The sequence below is a fragment of the Mirounga angustirostris genome, unplaced genomic scaffold, assembly GCF_029215605.1.
Source record: "Mirounga angustirostris isolate CCGP_5_RB_7025 unplaced genomic scaffold, mMirAng1.0.hap1 SCAF_10, whole genome shotgun sequence".
Lineage (NCBI taxonomy): Eukaryota > Metazoa > Chordata > Mammalia > Carnivora > Phocidae > Mirounga > Mirounga angustirostris.
The window spans coordinates 49580503-49586502 of NW_026991718.1; positions in this window are offsets into that span (position 1 = coordinate 49580503).

Below are 6000 nucleotides of genomic sequence, written 5' to 3' on the forward strand. Positions count from 1 at the left end.
CTCTATAGGCAGATGGATAGAGCCAAAATATAAAATTTATTTTCCCAAAATTACCTTATTTTCCCACAACAAAGCTTACTGTTTAAAAATGTGGGTCTACGGGGCGTCTGGGTGGCTCAGTCGTTAAGCGTCTGCCTTCAGCTCAGGTCATGATCCCAGGGTCCTGGGATCGAGCCCCACATCGGGCTCCCTGCTCCACGGGAAGCCTGCTTCTCCCTCTCCCACTCCCCTGCTTGTGTTCCCTCTGTTGATGTCTCTCTCTGTCAAATAAATAAATAAAATCTTTTAAAAAAATGTGGGTCTAAAGAAGGCTAGTAAATTTAATGTCAGACAAAATAAAATTTAAGCAAAAAAAAAAATTAAATGTGCCTATATTCTCACAGGCAGTTTGGGGCCAGAATGCTAGCCACTGCGACTCAGGAAACCCGTCCAGCTGTGTCTCCTGTTTGCTGGCTACTTTGAATGCCCCGGATCTCGAGGGTTCTTTCTACCTCCTTCAGGTACGGGTGTCCCCTTCCCCCCCAATCTGGTAGTTTGCTTTACCCCATTTCACTTTTACAAATGACCCACATCAGTACCTATTTTCGCTGGTGGAAGGAAATCTGAAGAGGATTTTTGCTTTTAGGACCTAGTCATTGCTTCTTTACTTTATGCCATTTCGGTTTAGGAAAGGGGTTCTAGGAATACACAAACTATACTTTCAGAAAGTAGGGAATCGATTCCCCTCTCCCACCTCCTTCCCTTTGCTTTGGTGTCCTGGCTGGGTGGACTGGTTTGGGACTGGGTCTCCCTCCTCTGCTGCCGCCTTGGTTCCCGCCCCGTCTGACCCCAGCCACTCAGCATCCCCAATCCCCACTTGTCAGGGAAGGGGGAACCCCACATTTACAGAGTGGGGTTATTACCGCCTTTCAAGTGCTCATAACACATGGGGAGGGATAATGAGTCAAAACTGACAGAAACAGGCCTGCACCACCCTGTGAATTCCGCTGCCGCTCGTGGTGACTGTTTGCTATTCTCTACGGGCTGAGGTGAGAATTAAAGTTATTTGTTTTTGTTGGGGTGGGGGGGTGGGGAGGCGGGGCAGTGAAAACACAGGCCAACTTATTTTTAGAAACCGGGCTGCAGAAGGTGTTGTCCTCGGTATTCTCGCTGCCCAGTATCCCCAGATCACCCAACAAGGCAGGATTCTGGAAAGGGGGGGCTCTCTTAGGAGGCGTGGCAGGGTGGAGGATCACCTGCAACAGCACCAGGACCCCAAGCAGGGTTTACGCCGGAGCTGTCCAGTCGCCACCAGGTGGCGCCAAAGCGCAGTCGAGACCCGGGGGATTGGCGTCCTGCAGCCTCAGCCTGGAGAAGCTGTGGAAGCCTGAGGATCAGCCCCTGCGTGCGACTCTTGAGTAGGGGCCCTGCCCTTTGCCCCCTCCCTAACCCCAGTTACAGACATGAGGCCCAAAAGTGGAGATTCTGTGGGGAGGACAGGCAGGCAGTCTGGAGAGGTGTCAAGATTGTACCAGGACTGGAGGACCTGATGGAAAGTTTTCACAAAGGTAGGCGGAAGAGGGTGGAAGAGTGGAAATGGCCTTGGGGTCCCAAGCCAGGAAGTGAGGGAGACAGGCCACAAAGCTAATGTCTGCGTACGTAGGCCCTGGCAGGGGACAGGCCTGGGGGGAGAAGATGATCTCCAGGGATGCCACGGTGGGCAGGAAAGGACCACAGAGTATTCAGATGACCTTCCCTTAATGCTACAGAGGTCCCCCCAACTTAGATGCAACCCACTGTGGGAAGGTGGGAAGGGGGAAACCCCAACTGACTGGAAAATTCCTGAAAAAACAGAAATAGCTGAGTTTACCTGGAAGTGACTAATATTTGTGGGTGGCTGATGGGTTTTATTGTTTTAATGGCCAGTAGGAGTTATATTTTGTTTTACCAAACCTTAGATCTTGGCCTGTGAAATGCACATCAGCTACAAATATTTGTAAAAATTGATTGCATATAAGAAACCTTAATAAATTCCAAAAAGCAGAAATTGTACTGACTATATTCTGTAGCCACATTGTAACCAATAAATATGTCAAAGCAAGAAAACCCAGCCACTTGGAAATCATAAAAGTGGGGGGGAATTATTCTAAATAGCACTAGAGTCATAGAGAAATCAAGATTAGAATACCAGAATCCCTAGAAAAAGAATAAATAAGAAAACACAACATATCAATGCTCAGGTATATGGACAAAGCTGTGTTTTCAGATATGAACTCATAGCTTTAAATGCTTTTGTTAGCTGAGACAAAGAGAATTTAATCAACCGAATACTTCACTTAGAATTTTAGAAAAACAAAATCTTTTTTTTTTTTTTAAGATACTTATTTATTTGAGAGGGAGACAGAGAAATTGAGCATAAGCCAGGGGAGCGGGGGAGGAGCAGAGGGAAAGGGAGAAGCAGACTCCTTGGGCAGGGAGCCCGGTGCAGAGCTCAGTCCCAGGACTCCAGGATCATGACCTGAGCCTAAGGCAGACGCTCAACTGACAGAGCCACCCAGGTGCCCCGAGAAACAACAAATCCTTAAGATAGGAGTAAAGAAATAACTGCAGAGATAAATTAATTAGAAAAGAGAGTAGAGCTAATTATTTTTAAAAAATGAATAGAGAAATTACACTAAGAGAAAATGCAAAATATACATCTCTTACTTATCTTGTCCTTCAGAAAGTACTTAGCCATCTGTCTGAGCAGTGGGCCCTACCTTCCCCCCAGTTTGCCCACCGTGCCCCTCTAAGGAGAATCACTATTCGCCCTCCCTCGTAGGTTAGAGCCCACTGCTATAAGATCTGACATAACCTTCAAAATCCTGAAGTTCCGGGGCGCCTGAGTGGCTCAGTCGGTTAAGCGTCTGCCTTTGGCTCAGCTCATGATCCCAGGGTTCTGGGATCGAGCCCCGCATTGGGGCTTTCTGCTCAGCGGGGAGTCTGCTTCTCCCTCTCCCTCTGCGTGCCGCTCTGCCTACTTGTGCTCTCTATCTCTCTGTCAAATAAATAAATAAAATCTTAAAAAAAAAAAAAATTCCTGTAGTTCCCACACTTACATGGCCGGGACGAGATTGGGAATGTCCCTTTTGAGGATGATAGGTTGATCTGAGTCACTGGCCAGCTGTAAAGTGCTTATACCTGGGTGTGTGTATGTGTGTACGTACACGTGTAAGGCTGCGCGTAGGTATGTGTGTTCAAGTATGGGTGTGCAAGTGTGGGGTGTGTGTACATGCAAGTGTGGGGGGTATGTTGTTTTCTTTCAGTCCTTGAATTATTCTGAACTGTTGAACCCAGATGTTCTCTAAGCATCCAATCCCAACACAGAAGTACATTTTTTATGTGCTCTACAACCAACCACTGATAGACGTGTATTATAAACCAAGGATTTCAGTGAATTCAAATTGTGTACCCCAAAGGAACAACCAGAAGGGAACTACTTTGATTTTCTTGTCCACCTGTATCAATCATCTGTAATATCAGCACTGTATACCAGGGACTCAGTGCCAAACAATCATTATCTCAGTTAACCTTTCATTATGTAGGACATGCTATTATCATTCCCATCAAGAGATAGCTAGGCCTCAGACGGGTTAAAGGGATTTGCCCTGCATCACACACCTATCCCCATGCTGACTCTCAGTAAGGTTGGTATGGCTCCCAAGATACTGGTCTTATCATTTTGCTATAAAAAGTATAATACTTTTTTTTGTAATAAAGGTATTTTAAAATTATTTTTAAAGTATTTTCCCCCGATGCTTTGAAAAGTATTTTTTCTCCATTCTTGTTGGATGCGTATAAAACATAGTATGCGTGTCTGCCTTCGTCTTTTTCCGCCGTAGGTGTGACCCGAATCAGGGGTCCCAGTAGAGCCAGGGCATGGGACACTCTGTTGTGATACGACCTCTGAAAGGTGGCTGCAGAATCTGAAGGTTTTTCATGTGCATGAAGTCCAGACCCCTTCTTGCCCTGCAAGAATCTGCCTCAGTGGGAAGACCTCCTTGTTCTCATAATCCTTCGGTCTCTAGTTTGGCCTCAGAATCTGCTTTTCATCATTCTCCTGTGCGGCTTCTCACAAATGAGCAAACATGGTGCTGGCTGGCATTAAAACACCACAGTTGCTAATACGCAGTGATTTTTCTGTTCTTGAGTCCGATTCAAGATATAATATATAAAATGACTACCTTACACTGTTACCGAAATTTAGTTTTTCACAGTGTTTGTTTTGATTTGTTAATACTATAAGGTTTTCCTGATCTGCCACATCATCAGTTTTCCCCCCAATTTGACATCCAATCTTAAGCAAAATCTATGGACTCCCTAGACCTTGCTAAATCTGAGCATTGGGAGAGCATCCCAAGGGGGAGAAGACTAAAATTCCTAAAACTGCCTCGGTGTCACTAAGGTTTGCTCGACCTGGCTCTGTCTGCCTACGATTATTATCAGAAGCTTCTCTGAGCTCTGGTGTATGCTTGCCGTGGTTTTTGCCTTTCCTTTTTGTTCTGTGTTGTGTGGGCGCTTTGCTGGGAAGGTGAAAGGAGTTGCGTTGAGGACGATTAGCCAGAACATCCTCTCAAAACACAGTTGGGCTGAATCTGTGAAAGTCCTGTGGAACAACCAGATACTGAATTTGGAGGTTCCTGGAGCTGGCCCTGGGGGCAGTGGAAACCTTCCCTCTCCTTCCATCCCTTGCCACCACGCTCATGTCTCATCCTTCCTAGGAAAGCAAGGGAGGTCTGGCTAGATACCAGTGTCTGTGGCTCTGGAAAAGACTTGCAGGAGTGTAGCCCCGGAGGAAGAAAGCCAGAAAGGTGATCTAGACTGCTTCAGAAAATTCTGTCCACTTCTCTTATGTTCAGTCATGACTGAGGGGGAGGGGTAGTCTCCTTGTGGCTCCTTCTCCTCCATGGTGGTCTTCCTGACCAGGGCTCCCTTGGGTCCGTGCTCCTGACCAAGCTGTGCGACCACAGCCGGGTGAAGCCCCCACCTCACAAAGGTCCTTGTCCCTGCAGCTGCTGTCTCATGAAGTCTCAGACATTTGGGAACTTCTGCTCTTGCAGTACGAGCTAGAGAGAGGATGTGACCTGCCTCGGCACCCGGAGACCCCACTCTGAAGGTTGGGGGCCACCGCTGGGATGGCCTCTCCCCCCCCATCATCTCCCCGTAGCCAGGTGTCCCAGCCCCTGACAAGCCTTTAGGGTTTTTCACCTCTGTATTTGGCAGTTGAGGGAAATGACCCCAAAGGGGTACGAGTTACATTCACTTACCAGACCCCTATGTCTGAAGGATGAAGGGAATGGGGTTGAAGGGATGGGGATTGCAGTGGAGGGAGGAGGACCCAGGGTAAAGAGCCAGCGTCAAAGCCAGCCAAGGTGGCTGCACTTTGGTTGGTGAGGGGGGAGTGGTACAAAGTAAGGTGAGGGGTTGACGGTCTTTATCATGATAGCAATGAAAAGCCATTCAAGGCCTTTGAAACAGATAAGTGATATAACGTGATCTGTTTTTTTTTTTTAAGATTTTATTTATTCATTTGAGACACAGAGATACAGAGAAAGAAGGAACACAAGCAGGGGGAGCAGCAGGGAGAGCGAGAAGCAGGCTCCCCACTAAACCAGGAGCCCGACGCAGGGCTCTATCCCAGGACCCTGGGATCATGACATGAGTCGAAGGCAGATGCTTAACTGACTGAGCCACCCAGGCGCCCCATGATCTGTGTTCTAAAACAAATCTGTCTGTGCTATGACTTGGAGCAGGATAAGCATGGTCTTTTTTTTTTTTTTTTTTAAGATTTTATTTATTTATTTGACAGAGAGACACAGCGAGAGAGGGAACACAAGCAGGGGGAATGGGAGAGGGAGAAGCAGGCTTCCCGCGGAGCAAGGAGCCCAATGCGGGGCTCGATCCTAGGACCCTGGGATCATGACCCGAGCCGAAGGCAGACGTTTAAAGACTGAGCCACCCAGGCGCCCTGATAAGCATGGT